The sequence below is a fragment of the Pseudophryne corroboree genome, chromosome 2 (assembly GCF_028390025.1).
Source record: "Pseudophryne corroboree isolate aPseCor3 chromosome 2, aPseCor3.hap2, whole genome shotgun sequence".
In the NCBI taxonomy this organism is placed as follows: Eukaryota; Metazoa; Chordata; class Amphibia; order Anura; family Myobatrachidae; genus Pseudophryne; species Pseudophryne corroboree.
This window is the reverse complement of record NC_086445.1, coordinates 322,818,187-322,835,881: the sequence shown is the minus strand read 5'-3', so window position 1 is coordinate 322,835,881 and position 17,695 is coordinate 322,818,187. Positions and strand designations below refer to the sequence as shown.

General features: G+C 40.9%; 2 long non-coding RNA genes across 2 annotated transcripts in view; one reads left to right on the top strand and one right to left on the bottom strand.

Moving 5' to 3' along the window:
- LOC135050773 (uncharacterized) overlaps nt 1–17,695 on the bottom strand; it is a 532,470-nt gene that overhangs the window by 69,498 nt on the left and 445,277 nt on the right. The gene's annotated exons all lie outside the window — the stretch shown is intronic.
- LOC135050772 (uncharacterized) lies at nt 3,220–3,597 on the top strand. Its single transcript, XR_010241806.1, has 2 exons — nt 3,220–3,322; nt 3,552–3,597. It is a non-coding gene; the product is annotated as an uncharacterized LOC135050772 (long non-coding RNA).

Sequence of the window (17,695 nt, the reverse complement as noted above, 5' to 3'; positions counted from 1 at the left end):
TCTTTTCATTTTTCTAGCGAGAGGCTGAGTGCCTCCATCCTCATGTGAAGCTGAACCACTAGCCATGAACATAGGCCAGGGCCTCAGCCGTTCCTTGCCACTCCGTGTGGTAAATGGCATATTGGCAAGTTTACGCTTCTCCTCCGACAATTTTATTTTAGGTTTTGGAGTCCTTTTTTTACTGATATTTGGTGTTTTGGATTTGACATGCTCTGTACTATGACATTGGGCATCGGCCTTGGCAGACGACGTTGCTGGCATTTCATCGTCTCGGCCATGACTAGTGGCAGCAGCTTCAGCACGAGGTGGAAGTGGATCTTGATCTTTCCCTAATTTTGGAACCTCAACATTTTTGTTCTCCATATTTTAATAGGCACAACTAAAAGGCACCTCAGGTAAACAATGGAGATGGATGGATACTAGTATACAATTATGGACGGACTGCCGAGTGCCGACACAGAGGTAGCTACAGCCGTGAACTACCGTACTGTACTGTGTCTGCTGCTAATATAGACTGGTTGATAAAGAGATGTAGTAGTATGTATGTATAAAGAAGAAAGAAAAAAAAACCACGGGTAGGTGGTATACAATTATGGACGGACTGCCGAGTGCCGACACAGAGGTAGCTACAGCCGTGAACTACCGTACTGTACTGTGTCTGCTGCTAATATAGACTGGTTGATAAAGAGATGTAGTAGTATGTATGTATAAAGAAGAAAGAAAAAAAAACCACGGGTAGGTGGTATACAATTATGGACGGACTGCCGAGTGCCGACACAGAGGTAGCTACAGCCGTGAACTACCGTACTGTACTGTGTCTGCTGCTAATATAGACTGGTTGATAAAGAGATGTAGTAGTATGTATGTATAAAGAAGAAAGAAAAAAAAAACCTCGGGTAGGTGGTATACAATTATGGACGGACTGCCGAGTGCCGACACAGAGGTAGCTACAGCCGTGGACTACCGTACTGTACTGTGTCTGCTGCTAATATAGACTGGTTGATAAAGAGATGTAGTAGTATGTATGTATAAAGAAGAAAGAAAAAAAAAACACGGGTAGGTGGTATACAATTATGGACGGACTGCCGAGTGCCGACACAGAGGTAGCTACAGCCGTGAACTACCGTACTGTGTCTGCTGCTAATATAGACTGGTTGATAAAGAGATGTAGTAGTATGTATGTATAAAGAAGAAAGAAAAAAAACCACGGGTAGGTGGTATACAATTATGGACGGACTGCCGAGTGCCGACACAGAGGTAGCTACAGCCGTGAACTACCGTACTGTGTCTGCTGCTAATATAGACTGGTTGATAAAGAGATGTAGTAGTATGTATGTATAAAGAAGAAAGAAAAAAAAACCACGGGTAGGTGGTATACAATTATGGACGGACTGCCGAGTGCCGACACAGAGGTAGCTACAGCCGTGAACTACCGTACTGTACTGTGTCTGCTGCTAATATAGACTGGTTGATAAAGAGATGTAGTAGTATGTATGTATAAAGAAGAAAGAAAAAAAAAACACGGGTAGGTGGTATACAATTATGGACGGACTGCCGAGTGCCGACACAGAGGTAGCTATAGCCGTGAACTACCGTACTGTACTGTGTCTGCTGCTAATATAGACTGGTTGATAAAGAGATGTATAAAGTATGTATGTATAAAGAAGAAAGAAAAAAAAACCACGGGTAGGTGGTATACAATTATGGACGGACTGCCGAGTGCCGACACAGAGGTAGCTACAGCCGTGAACTACCGTACTGTGTCTGCTGCTAATATAGACTGGTTGATAAAGAGATGTAGTAGTATGTATGTATAAAGAAGAAAGAAAAAAAAACCACGGGTAGGTGGTATACAATTATGGACGGACTGCCGAGTGCCGACACAGAGGTAGCTACAGCCGTGAACTACCGTACTGTACTGTGTCTGCTGCTAATATAGACTGGTTGATAAAGAGATGTAGTAGTATGTATGTATAAAGAAGAAAGAAAAAAAAACCACGGGTAGGTGGTATACAATTATGGACGGACTGCCGAGTGCCGACACAGAGGTAGCTACAGCCGTGAACTACCGTACTGTGTCTGCTGCTAATATAGACTGGTTGATAAAGAGATGTAGTAGTATGTATGTATAAAGAAGAAAGAAAAAAAAACCTCGGGTAGGTGGTATACAATTATGGACGGACTGCCGAGTGCCGACACAGAGGTAGCTACAGCCGTGAACTACCGTACTGTGTCTGCTGCGACTGGATGATAAATAATGATATAAAAAATATATATATGTCACTACTGCAGCCGGACAGGTATATATTATATAATGACGGACCTGCTGGACACTGTCTGTCAGCAGAATGAGTTTTTTATAGAATAAAAAAAAAAACACCACACAAGTGAAGTCACACGACGAGTGTTTAACTTTTTCAGGCAATCACACAATATAGTATACTACTAACTATACTGGTGGTCAGTGTGGTCAGGTCACTGGTCAGTCACACTGGCAGTGGCACTCCTGCAGCAAAAGTGTGCACTGTTTAATTTTAATATAATATGTACTCCTGGCTCCTGCTATAACCTATAACTATTAACTGGCACTGCAGTGCTCCCCAGTCTCCCCCACAATTATAAGCTGTGTGAGCTGAGCACAGTCAGATATATATACATAGATGATGCAGCACACTGGGCTGAGCAGTGCACACAGATATGGTATGTGACTGAGTCACTGTGTGTATCGTTTTTTTCAGGCAGAGAACGGATATATTAAATAAAACTGCACTGTCTGGTGGTCACTGTGGTCAGTCACTAGTAAACTCTGCACTCTCTACACTTCTACAGTACTCCTAAGCTCCAGTAAATCAGGTCAATCTCTCTCTCTCTCTCTCTCTTCTAATCTAAATGGAGAGGACGCCAGCCACGTCCTCTCCCTATCAATCTCAATGCACGTGTGAAAATGGCGGCGACGCGCGGCTCCTTATATAGAATCCGAGTCTCGCGAGAATCCGACAGCGTCATGATGACGTTCGGGCGCGCTCGGGTTAACCGAGCAAGGCGGGAAGATCCGAGTCGCTCGGACCCGTGAAAAAAAACATGAAGTTCGTGCGGGTTCGGATTCAGAGAAACCGAACCCGCTCATCTCTATTCCAGACCCATAGGTATTTATGTGGTAACAAGGTTTGATATATACATTTGATTCTGATACACGTTTATAATAGAGATATCCTTTGATTACAGCAGTGGTTTGGTTGCAGAGCTGTGATTATATGGACATTCTCCACACTTGGTATACAGCAGTTCAGACATGCAGCCCCATTGGAATGTGCTGATAGAGGTGAGGAGGGGTAGGCCTTCAATGCATTTTAAGACCAGTGGTGAACACAGGGCGTTATTTTATTCCTCCTTGTAGTCTCACTACTCTGCCACCTGTTTTTGGTATATGAGTTCCTTTTTTCTAAATCTGGTATTATGTAGTAGTTTATGTTGATACAAGCATTGTCGCTAATATTGTTATATATTGGGACCTGGGAGGCTCAGTCATGTTTATGTTCTATTTTTTCTAGATATACTTTTAATTATTCGGCTTCATTATATTATGATTGGATTTGATGATTCATGTATGGCCCTTCTTGAAAAAGATCCTGGTTTTTGGATCGAAATGTCGAAACCTTTGAGGCTACAATAAAAATTTTCTATTGAAGAAATGTGTGGACTTTATACACAGTGAGAGTGCACCCTCCACCACGTGGAATTCTCGTCTTCATTTGCGGACATTTCGTCTGTCGGGAGCACCCACCATTAGGAACTTTGATGAGAGTGCAGAACCCTCTTGCTTTTATATATATATATATATATATATATATATATATATTTATTTATTTATATATACTGTGTATATATTTATACTGTATATATATATATATACTGTATGTATATATATATATATATATATATCTATCATACAAAACAGCCGGCACTTGGTTATTAGGAAGACTGGCGCTGATGCTCCATCCAGTGACAATAAAACAGTATTCCAAATGAACAGATGGCACTCAGAGACTTGAAGATATCAAAAGGAGCTTGATGTATTAGGATCGACGTTTCGGGTTGCAACCCCCTTTCTCAGGATCACATCACAGCAAAAGACACTTTTTTGCACCCCGAAACGTCGATCCTAATAGATCCTAATAATCCTAACAGAGTGCCATCTGTTTGTTTGCTATAAAATATATATATATATATATATGTGCAGCAATGCCCGGCACTGACTTCACAATTGTATACTGCAATAGTGTGTATGTATATATATATATATATATATATATATATACACACACTATATTGACAAAAGTATTTACCCACACCTGTTAATTATTGAATTCAGGTGTTTCAATCTGACCCGTTGCCACAGGTGTATGAATTTCAGCAACTAGCCATGCAAAATGGGTAATTCTGAAGAGCTCATTGACATCAAGTGTGGTACTGTGAGCATGCCACCTTTTCAATAAGATGGTTTGTGAAATTTTATCCCTGCTGGACATTCCATTGTCAACAGTAAGTGATATTGTTAGAAAGTGGAAGCATTTAGCATGAACAGCAACTCAGCCATGAAGCGGAAGGCCACGGAAAATCACAGAGCGGAGTCAACTGCTAAGGCGCATGGTGTGTAAAAAGTCACCAACGCTCTGCTAATTCCATAGCTGAAGAGTTTCCAACTTCCACTGGCATTAATGTAAGCACAAAAACTGTGTGGTGGGTGCTCAATGGAATGGGTTTCCATGGAAGAGCAGCTGCATACAAGCCTCACATCACCAGGTCCAATGCCAGGTGATGTAGTGGCATAAAGCACACCAACAGTGGACTGTGGATCAGTGGAAATGTGTTCTGTTGAGTGATGAATGACATTTCTCTTTTTGGCAGTAAGATGGGCGAGTCTGGGTTTAGTGGATGCCGGGAGTACGTTACCTGCCTGACTGCATTATGACAACTGTGAAGTCTGGTGGAGGAGGGATAACAGTATGGGACTGTTTTTCAGGGTTTGGCCTAAGCCCCTTTTCTCCAGTGAAGGGCAATCTTAATGCTTCAGCATACCAAGACATTTTGGACAATGCCATGCTTCCAACTTTGTGGCAAAAGTTTGGGGAAGGACCTTTTCTATTCCAACATGACTGTGCCCCAGTGCATAAAGCAAGGACTATAAAGATATGGTTTGATGAGCTCAGTGCGGAAGAACATGACTGGTCTGCAAAGAGCCCTGACAGCAAAACCCATCGAGCCCATTGGATGAACTGGAACACAGATTGCGAACCAGGCTTCTCATTCAACATCAGTGCCTGACCTTATAAATCCTCTACAGAATGAGTGGGCACAATTTCCCACATAAATACTCCAATATCTTGTGGAAAGCCTTCCAAAAAGGGTGGAAGCTGTTATAGCTGCAAAAGGGGACCAACTCCATATTACAATATATGTATCTAAATACAATGTAATTACAGTCCCTGTAGTTGTAATGGTCAGCCGTATGAATACTTTTGTCCATATAGTCTATGTGTGTGTGTGTTTTCGTGTGTGTGTGTGTGTATGACCAATTCTGAGAGACCTTGGGCATTAGGTCATGTTATTTGATGTGCTTCAGAGGGGAGTATCATAATGTTTAAATTATTACCATGAACAGAATGAGATAGAAAGTTAAATGTGGTATATTGAATTTACATCTTCTCAACATAGTCATCCTGCAGAACCACACATTTCTGTCAGCGTTTCTTGACCTTTCACAACCCATCATTATAGAAGTCCTGCGATTGTTCCACTTCCAGAGTGACATAATGTGTCTTATCAAATCATTTGTGTTGTCAAATGAAGAAGTGTCTTCTTCATCTCATAGTAGAGAAAGAAGTTGTTAGGTGTGAGATCAGGTGAATATGGAGGATGAGGCAAAGCGTAGTAGTAAGCGTTGGTGTAAGGCTGACCCTTTTGGAAGGTAATCAGTAATTGGTTAGGATTACACCATGAGAGTCCCACAAAAAACAACAACATGACCTTCCCTGCAGTTTTTTTTGCATCTTAGCCTTATTAGAAGGGGAGGATGAAACCAGAGTCAACATCTGCTGTGAAAATTCACATCGAGTTTGTTTGGGAAATGCTGTCAGCAAGCGGGGAACCCATCACGATGACACTTTAGACCTGTGCAGTTGTTCATGCATAATCTTCCACACACTTCTATATCTAAGACCAACTTCATTCATGATCGCTTCAATGTTTAGTCATCTGTCTTCAAGGACAAGAGCCTCCACTTTCTTCACAGTGTCAAGATCATCCATGATTGACAGTCTACTGGATCGAGGCTCATCTGAGAGGGACATGTGCTCAGTTTAAAAGTTCCTGTTCCATATCACAACAGTGTCATATGATGGACTTTCATCAGCATAAAAAGCATAACTTTATTGTTTGTGTTATATTTTTTGTCCCCCACCCGGCGCCGGGTCTCCATAGCAACCCTGACGCCAACTGTGACCGGAAGTCACGTCTTCCTGAACTTCCGGCCTCCTGACAGCAGGAGAGCATGGCTGACCGGCGGTGGACGGTGGGACCTCACTCAGGTATTTAAAGGTAATCATTCGGTCCTGTCTTTGTATGTGTATGCTGCCTGACGACGGGGGAAAAAACCCTGAAACGTTGCAAAGGAGACTGCTGTTCAGTGTGTTTTTTTTTATTAAGCCCATGGAGTGCCGATTATTTGTGTATATATTTGCTCTTTATTTCTGATACCCTGGCATTTTGAAATTCATGAATGGGAGTGCAGACCTATTCAAATTGTGTGTATATATATATATATATATATATATATATATATTAGTGATGAGCGGGTTCGGTTCCTCGGAATCCGAACCCCCCCCGAACTTCACCCATTCTACACAGTTCCGAGGCAGACTCGAATCTTCCCGCCTTGCTCGATTAACCGGAGCGCGCCCGAACGTCATCATCCCGCTGTCGGATTCTCGCGAGATTCGTATTCTATATAAGGAGCCGCGCGTCGCCGTTATTTTCACTCGTGCATTGGAGATGATAGGGAGAGGACGTGTGCAGCATTCTCTCAGTTGTGTTCAGTGTGCTGCAAATATCTGTGCTCAGTGTGCTGCAAATATCTGTGCTCAGTGTGCTGCAAATATCTGTGCTCAGTGTGCTTGCAAATATCTGTGCTCAGTGTGCTGAAAATATCCACGTTCTCTGCCTGAAAAACGCTCCATATCTGTGCTCAGTGTGCTGCAAATATCTGTGCTCAGTGTGCTGAAAATATCCACATTCTCTGCCTGAAAAACGCTCCATATCTGTGCTCAGTGTGCTGCAAATATCTGTGCTCAGTGTGCTTTATTGTGAGGACTGGGGACGACCAGTATAATATAGTAGTAGGACAGTGCAGAGTTTTGCTGACCAGTGACCACCAGTATTATGCGTTCTCTGCCTGAAAAACGCTCCATATCTGTGCTGCATTGTAGTATATAGTAGGAGGACAGTGCAGAATTTTGCTGACCAGTGACCACCAGTATTATATCAGTACGGTATAGTAGTCCACTGCTCTACCTACCTCTGTGTCATCAAGTATACTATCCATCCATACCTGTGGTGCATTTAAGTTTTGCGCAGTATATATAGTAGGAGGACAGTGCATAATTTTGCTGACCACCAGTATATAATATATAGCAGTACAGTACAGTAGTCCACTGCTCTACCTACCTCTGTGTCATCAAGTATACTATCCATCCATACCTGTGGTGCGTTTTAGTTGTTGTGCGCAGTAGTAGGAGGACAGTGCATAATTTTGCTGACCACCAGTATATAATATATAGCAGTACAGTAGTCCACTGCTCTACCTCCCTCTGTGTTGTCAAGTATACTATCCATCCATACCTGTGGTGCATTTAAGTTTTGCGCAGTATATATAGTAGGAGGACAGTGCATAATTTTGCTGGCACCAGTATATAATATATAGCAGTACGGTACAGTAGGCCACTGCTCTACCTACCTCTGTGTCGTCACGTATACTATCCATCCATACCTGTGGTGCATTTAAGTTTTGCGCAGTATATATAGTAGGAGGACAGTGCATAATTTTGCTGACCACCAGTATATAATATATAGCAGTACGGTACAGTAGTCCACTGCTCTACCTTCCTCTGTGTCGTCAAGTATACTATCCATCCATACCTGTGGTGCATTTTAGTTGTTGTGCGCAGTAGTAGGAGGACAGTGCATAATTTTGCTGACCACCAGTATATAATATATAGCAGTACGGTACAGTAGTTTACTGCTCTACCTACCTCTGTGTCGTCAAGTATACTATCCATCCATACCTGTGGTGCATTTAAGTTTTGCGCAGTATATATAGTAGGAGGACAGTGCATAATTTTGCTGACCACCAGTATATACTATATAGCAGTACAGTACAGTAGACAATTGCTATTGATATATTACTGGCATATAATTCCACACATTAAAAAATGTAGAACAAAAATGTGGAGGGTAAAATAGGGAAAGATCAAGATCCACTTCCACCTCGTACTGAAGCTGCTGCCAGTAGTCATGGCCGAGATGAAGAAATGTCATCAACGTCGTCTGCCAAGGCCGATGCCCAATGTCATAGTAGAGAGCATGTAAAATCCAAAAAACAAAAGTTCAGTAAAATGACCCAAAAATCTAAATTAAAAGCATCTGAGGAGAAGCGTAAACTTGCCAATATGCCATTTACGACACGGAGTGGCAAGGAACGGCTGAGGCCCTCTCCTATGTTCCTCATGACTAGTGGGTCAGCTTCACATGAGGATGGAAGCACTCATCCTCCCACTAGAAAAATTAAAAGACTTAAGCTGGCAAAAGCACAGCAAAGAACTGTGCGTTCTTCTAAATCACAAATCCCCAAGGAGAGTCCAATTGTGTCAGTTGCGATGCCTGACCTTCCCAACACTGGACGGGAAGAGGTGGTGCCTTCCACCATTTGCATGCCCCTTGCAAGTGCTGGAAGGAGCACCCGCAGTCCAGTTCCTGATAGTCAAATTGAAGATGTCACTGTTGAAGTACACCAGGATGAGGATATGGGTGTTGCTGGCGCTGAGGAGGAAATTGACAAGGAGGATTCTGATGGTGAGGTGGTTTGTTTAAGTCAGGCACCCGGGGAGACACCTGTTGTCCGTGGGACGAATATGGCCATTGACATGCTTGGTCAAATTACAAAAAAAATCAGCTCTTCGGTGTGGAATTATTTCAACAGAAATGCGGACAACAGGTGTCAAGCCGTATGTTGCCTTTGTCAAGCTGTAATAAGTAGGGGTAAGGATGTTAACCACCTAGGAACATCCTCCCTTATACATCACCTGGAGCACATTCATCAGAAGTCATTGACAAGTTCAAAAACTTTGGGTGACAGCGGAAGCAGTCCACTGCTAACTAAATCCCTTCCTCTTGTAACCAAGCTCCTGCAAACCACACCACCAACTCCCTCAGTGTCAATTTCCTCCTTAGACAGGAAAGCCAATAGTCCTGCAGGCCATGTCACTGGCAAGTCTGACGAGTCCTCTCCTGCCTGGGATTCCTCCGATGCATCCTTGAGTGTAATGCCTACTGCTGCTGGCGCTGCTGTTGTTGCTGCTGGGAGTCGATCGTCATCCCAGAGGGGAAGTCGGAAGACCACTTGTACTACTTCCAGTAAGCAATTGACTGTCCAACAGTCCTTTGCGAGGAAGATGAAATATCACAGCAGTCATCATGCTGCAAAGCGGATAACTCAGGCCTTGGCAGCCTGGGTGGTGTTAAACGTGTTTCCGGTATCCACCATTAATTCACAGGAAACTAGAGAATTGCTTGAGGTACTGTGTCCCCGGTACCAAATACCATCTAGGTTCGATTTCTCTAGACAGGCGATACCGAGAATGTACACAGACCTCAGAAAAAGAGTCACCAGTGTCCTAAAAAATGCAGTTGTACCCAATGTCCACTTAACCACGGACATGTGGACAAGTGGAGCAGGGCAGACTAAGGACTATATGACTGTGACAGCCCACTGGGTAGATGTATTGCCTCCCGCAGCAAGAACAGCAGCGGCGGCACCAGTATCAGCATCTCGCAAATGCCAACTCCTTCCTAGGAAGGCTACACTTTGTATCACCTCTTTCCATAAGAGGCACACAGCTGACAACCTCTTACAGAAACAGAGGAACATCATCGCAGAATGGCTTACCCCAATTGGACTCTCCTGGGGATTTGTGACATTGGACAACGCCACCAATATTGTGTGTGTATTACATGTGGGCAAATTCCAGCACGTCCCATGTTTTGCACATACATTGAATTTGGTGGTGCAGAATTATTTACAAAACGACAGGGGCGTGCAAGAGATGCTGTCGGTGGCCCGAAGAATTGCGGACGACTTTCGGCATTCAGCCACCGCGTGCCGAAGACTGGAGCACCAGCAAACACTCCTGAACCTGCCCTGCCATCATCTGAAGCAAGAGGTGGTAACGAGGTGGAATTCAACCCTCTATATGCTTCAGAGGATGGAGGAGCAGCAAAAGGCCATTCAAGCCTATACAGCTACCTACGATATAGGCAAAGGAGGGGGAATGCACCTGACTCAAGCGCAGTGGAGAATGATTTTAACGTTGTGCAAGGTTCTGCAACCTTTTGAACTTGCCACACGTGAATTCAGTTCAGACACTGCCAGCCTGAGTCAGGTCATTCCCCTCATCAGGCTTTTGCAGATGAAGCTGGAGACATTGAAGGAGGAGCTAAAACAGAGCGATTCCACTAGGCATGTGGGACTTGTGGATGGAGCCCTTAATTCGCTTAACTAGGATTCACGGGAGGTCAATCTGTTGAAATCAGAGCAGTACATTTTGGCCACCGTGCTCGATCCTAGATTTAAAACCTATATTGGATCTCTCTTTCCGGCAGACACAAGTCTGCAGAGGTTCAAAGACCTGCTGGTGAGAAAATTGTCAAGTCAAGCGGAACGTGATCCGTCAACAGCTCCTCCTTCACATTCTCCCGCAACTGGGGCTGCGAGGAAAAGGTTAAGAATTCCGAGCCCACCCGCTGGCGGTGATGCAGGGCAGTCTGGAGCGAGTGCTGACATCTGGTCTGGACTGAAGGACCTGCCAACGATTACTGACATGTCATCTACTGTCACTGCATATGATTCTGTCACCATTGAAAGAATGGTGGAGGATTATATGAGTGACCGCATCCAAGTAGGCACGTCAGACAGTCTGTACGTATACTGGCAGGAAAAAGAGGCAATTTGGAGGCCCTTGCACAAACTGGCTTTATTTGACCTAAGTTGCCCCCCCTCCAGTGTGTACTCCGAAAGAGTGTTTAGTGCAGCCGCTCACCTTGTCAGCAATCGGCATACAAGGTTAATTCCAGAAAATGTGGAGAAGATGATGTTCATCAAAATGAATTATAATCAATTCCTCCATGGAGACATTCACCAGCAATTGCCTCCAGAAAGTACACAGGGACCTGAGATGGTGGATTCCAGTGGGGACGAATTAATAATCTGTGAGGAGGGGGATGTACACAGTGAAAGGGGTGAGGAATCGGACGATGAGGAGGTGGACATCTTGCCTCTGTAGAGCCAGTTTGTGCAAGGAGAGATTGATTGCTTCTTTTTTGGTGGGGGCCCAAACCAACCAGTCATTCAAGTCACAGTCGTGTGGCAGACCCTGTCGCTGAAATTATGGGTTTGTTAAACTGTGCATGTCCTGTTTATACAACATAAGGGTGGGTGGAAGGGCCCAAGGACAATTCCATCTTGCACCTCTTTTTTTCTTTAATTTATCTTTGCATCATGTGCTGTTTGGGGGTCTATTTTTTGAAGTGCCATCCTGCCTGACACTGCAGTGCCACTCCTAGATGGGCCAGGTGTTTGTGTCGGCCACTTGGGTCGCTTAGCTTAGTCACACAGCTACCTCATTACACCTCTTTTTTTCTTTGCATCATGTGCTGTTTGGGGACTATTTTTTAAATCTGCCATCCTTTCTGACACTGCAGTGCCACTCCTAGATGGGCCAGGTGTTTGTGTCAGCCACTTGGGTCGCTTAGCTTAGTCATCCAGCGACCTCGGTACAAATTTTAGGACTAAAAATAATATTGTGAGGTGTGAGGTGTTCAGAATAGACTGGAAATGAGTGGAAATTGTGGTTATTGAGGTTAATAATACTATGGGATTAAAATGACCCCCAAATACTATAATTTAAGCTGTTTTTGAGGGTTTTTTGTAAAAAAAACACCCGAATCCAAAACACACCCGAATCCGACAAAACAGTTTCAGGGAGGTTTTGCCAAAACGCGTCCGAATCCAAAACTCGGCTGTGGAACCGAATCCAAAACCAAAACACAACACCAGAAAAATGTCCGGTGCACATCACTAATATATATATATATATATAGAAAAAATAATTATAGTACAAAACAGTCCAACAAGCAGCGGCACTCAGGAGTCAATATTATCAAAAAAGGTTCAAAAAAGCAAGTTTAATTCATCACAAAAAAGCCAAAGTTTTGTAGCAACAACTATCCTTTGTCAAGGAGATATGTATATATAATTAATTTTCAAAATTAATTTACAAAATTGTTCTTGTGGACCTTTAACTACTTGAATTTGGTCTGTATTTGCTGACACAGATCCCACAGTCATAGACTTAATGTAGTATACTGGGGTTTGTGCTACAATGCCACATCACTTTTTATGGAAATACTTATTATTCTCTAGCAGCACATGGCATAGCCAACACATTCACAGTTCCTTTATGTGTGCAGATGAACTACAGCTATTCCATAATTCTAGGATTTATTAATTAATGAAATCTAGAACTGGAATGTGCGCGATTTTAACAAAATGTATTTTTCCAAATACAATGTAATTCCCATCACTTTAGATAAGGCTGTCGCATATTTAAATATAAAAGCAGCCATAAGATACAGTGATTTTTAATACCATGATATTTGTGATGGACGTTGCGCACAAGCATGCAAATGAGAATTAGGACATTACTTATTCATAAGCATTTAACATGTTATTCACTAAACACCAATACCTTGGGATATTGTATTACTGCCAAACAATAACACCAGTTTTTATCATTTGCAGGATGTAGTCCAGGGACTAGAGAGTAATATTTCTATGCTGTGAGATACTGGAGCAGCTGGTTAAGTGCACATATTCTTGTTTTACTGAATTGTACATTCCTTGCATTACATATGCAGCCAACTTAATAGGAATAAATTACATGTTTTATTTTATCATTAAAAATATGGCACTGTCACTTCATATTGTAATATACAATATATACAAATGGATTTTTTTTTCTTACATTGTCATACTTTTTTTGCCTGATGTATTTTTGTAGCACTGAAGCTTACAGCACAATCAACACATGTATTATATTTTGAGAAACAGTCCTGGGATAAAGGGTATATCTATTGCTATTGGCCAGCCAAGTGCATTAATGATGTAAATGAACTTATAGCAAAAATGATGGATGCATTAAATACACTATCTGAATCCTGCAGATATACTGGCAGTAGAATAACCATGTAATAGGCATACATTAAACACCATAAGCAGTAGTTGTAAGATCCATTTTCTATGCTCATGGGTAATAAGGCCTAGGGAGCATTCCAGGGAATTTTATATGACTCCCCTCAGGTGTCAATCTATAGCATTTAGCATCTTACAACATGGTGATGGTGAAGGCAACTTGAGTGTATGTAATAATCAAAACAATCAATTCCTATGATAAACAATTCTCAATGCACAATATCCATGTATCCGGACCAAAAACAAGCTTCATCGAATGTGGTGCAGATGAAAAACTTGACAAATATTGGCTGAGTTTGTCTTAAAAAAAATATATATTTATTTGATTATATCTGTTCAAGCTTTGTTCCCTATGTGGCGAATGCAAGGCAATGTCAACTGATGCCACAGGAGGGCACCTGTATGGAAATGCACTTTTTGTGAATATGTTTATATGGGAATAGCCTGAATATGTTTACATGGGAAGAGCATGGGTTGGCATGTCAAGATAAAGTTGGCTGTTGTTGTACAAGATATAGAAATAATCTGGGGGAAGCCCATTTTAGGCAGTTTTCCCAATTTAGTAAGTGGCCACAATACAACTTTGTCCATGTAAAATTACCTGTACTTTGTGCATTGTCACATATGCTGATAACCAGTCATTAGTCTGTGCTTATAATGGGATGTTTTTTGCACCATCCATGCAAATTTTATGTAGGAAAGTATATTTAGAGGAGCAAATTCAGCTAGGGGTGTAGCGTTGGCTGAGCCGGTTCTCCAGGACCCAGCAGCTGGTAAGGGGCAGGGGTGACATTGGGAAATAAATGCCTGCACTCTATTAACACAGATTTTAGCCACTGTAACTTCTATAGAACTTAGCGCTGCTTTTCTCTTGCAGCTTTAATGTGTATATATCCGGACTGGGTTCAGAACCCTTGGGGCCCTACACCTCCCCACATAAAGGCTAATTAGGAAATTGGAATATTTTATTTAGCTTAATTGTGCCAATAATTGCCATTATTGGTGTAAAATTCTGCAAAATGCAGAATAATGGGTTAAAAGATGTGGGACAGATATATATATATATATATATATATATATATATATATATATATAAAAGGGAAAAGCAGTAGCCGGCACTTGCTTTTCCCTTATATTTGCTATTTGCAAGCAGGGCACCGGAGCAAGCTGTTTTCATACACAGAAGAGGAGTGCCGAATATTCCCTCTGCTCTCTCTCTATATATATATATGTTATATGGATGGATGGGACAGGTGTTTTAAACACTGCAGGTTGGGAGTAGCAGGTGTTTTTTTTAAAGTGGCCTTAAATTACCACAAAATATTTCTTTCCATTTTTTGTGCACCCTAAATTTAGGTAAAGTATTTATTTAAATGAAAAAAAATAGCTTTTTATGTTTTTTTTTCTTTAGGAAAATGCACAAATCAGCCATTTTAAATAAATGTAAAGCTCAAAATATTTTTCTTTGGGATAGAAATTGACATCTACACTGTTACTCAATATATACTTGTATTTGGTTGGGGTAAAGGCTGATTTCCACATTTTAAAAAAACGTCCCATGGATTTTTGTTTGAAAAATGATTGCAGTTCATTTTTTCAATTGGATAGTGTGAGAATCGGGAGCGTGCATGCCTGCAGTAATTGAAAAATATGGATGATAGCCACATAAATTTAGCAGCAAAAACCTGGTGTTGCGTTGGATACCTCATAGTTTTCAATGTAATACCAATAATATTGCAACATTATACATCAATCTACAGATATTCCACATTCATATAGTCATAAAAAATGAAGATCTTAAGCTGTGGAGCCTATTAGATGTTTACTTATAAAACACTAACACTTATGATTGGCTGTGGGTACTGCAGCTGAAAGACTAAACAATCTCAATATGTATAGTTTGGTGATATCCTTACGCAGAAATAAGAATCAAACAAGGTTTGAGATAAAATTATGGTAAAAAGGGGCAGACTAGATGGGCCAAGTGGTTATCTGCCGTCACGTTCTATGTTTCTATTAAGAAAGTGAAACCTGAATAATGGTGGTGATAATAACCAATGCATAATACAGCTTGTTAGCATTTGTTTTATTTGGGAGTCTTGTGTTGATCATTTCAGCAACATGGTCTTTTAATCTCAGAAATTAAACTGCATCTCCCCAGTGTGTATCACTTTTCAGAAATGTTCCATTATAATCAAAAAGAGGGTATCCATATATAGACCTTTTTATTATATTATATAGTTGTGTCTTGTAAACAACATTGCAAATATAAATTGTAGATTTCAGGAGACTTTCAGCTTATGATTGACCTTTCATGAGCTGATATAACATCTTGGCTGAAATAGAGCCGCTCCATGAACGCTGCCCATTTGAAAATACATGTGGGTGGCTACATTTGATGAGATCTGTCCAAGTGGCTGGTTCACTTCCAGATTTGCTGTGGTCTTTCAATGTTGTCAGAATTTGATTGTGCATGCAAGAAATTGCAGCAATTTTCTAGCTGTATTTTCCATCATGTCATATAATTATCTCATCTATTTTGATCTTACTATTTTCAAATATGGAAATAATTTGGTGTCTATTGCCTGATAGTGTCACTACATAACACCTCTTGTGTTGTTACAATAAACTCAAGCCACTCAATTAAACTGTCTCTGACTACCTGATTTATAGACATCAGCTAAGTAGTGGTAAGAGAATTACCAACTTCTAGAATCCTAGTGAAATATGAAATTCCATGAGACCAGAAAATAAAATCTACAGTGTTAACAGCTAAAGCAACACAATCTACAAACTTTTATTACTACAATAATTTTTTTAAACTGAGCCTACTGTGACAGATCTTATCAATATTAAATAATAATTACAGTAATTGTATGCATTAGTATAAATGATTAAAACAATTGATGATAACTGAATAGATGAATTTGGAAATTTGTTTTTAACATATGATGTCATCTGGAAACTGTTTTATATTGGTAGCCAGGAGAGAATTTTCCCATTTCACTTTACATAAAAACTTCTTCTACTGACATGAAAACCAATGCAGTCAGTACTGGGCATTCTTGACATCTGCAGAGAATGGTAAATCATAATTTAAATGTGATATCTATATTCTATATCAGTGGTTCTCAAACTGTGTGCCATGACACCCTGGTGTTCCTCAGGACACTTGCAGGGGTGCCTTGGGTTGGTGGTCCAGGACCAATAAACAAATTGTATGGTCAATGTAATAGGCAAAACCAGTGCTGGTGGCTGTCAATCATAATATATGTGGACAAACAGAAACAAATCTTGTCCCTCACCACTCAATTGAACCTAAGGATGACATCTAAACACATTTTACTTAATTTAATAATTATTTCTAAATTTATAAGAAACTTTTGGCCTAGGGGTGTCATGAAACAAATTTGATACTCTAGGGCGCCATGATTCAAAAACGTTTGGGAAATACTGTTCTATATGATATATATTCTATATAATTTTACTAATCACATTATTTTCTTGGACCATTCACAACTGTGGTGATCTTAAAAAGAAGGATACCTCAATCACAACGCATTAATGTTCCCAAACAATTAAATATGTTCATAAGTCCACTCAGCACTGTGCCATAATCTATATCCACACTCAGTTGCAGCCAGACTATGTGAATTTAGATAACTGTGCGTGAGTGTGGATATAATATATCTATAATAGTCTGTACACAAATATTCTTATAGTTATAACACATGAAACAAAAAAATAATAGCACAGGTGAGTTCTGATGCCATCACTTATAATGACTGCATTTTGATGTCTTCCCTTCATTATTCACCATATTATAATGAATAAAATGTGACATTCTGTATACTAGTAGAGTCATGTCTTAATCTATGGTTAAGCATCTGCTTGGCTCCTTACAGTAGGGGCATATTATCCCATATATCTAACATGCATCCCTAGGTTTCCTGCCTGTCTTTATTCCTATCTATGCATGTCAAGGTTAATGGTCAAGACACCGATTAAAGTAGACTGCGCTGTCAAACACAGTGTAGACCTAACAGATTACAGTATGATGACTTTGATGAATATAGCCTTTTGTGCAATAGACTATGATTGAAAGCTAAAAGTGAT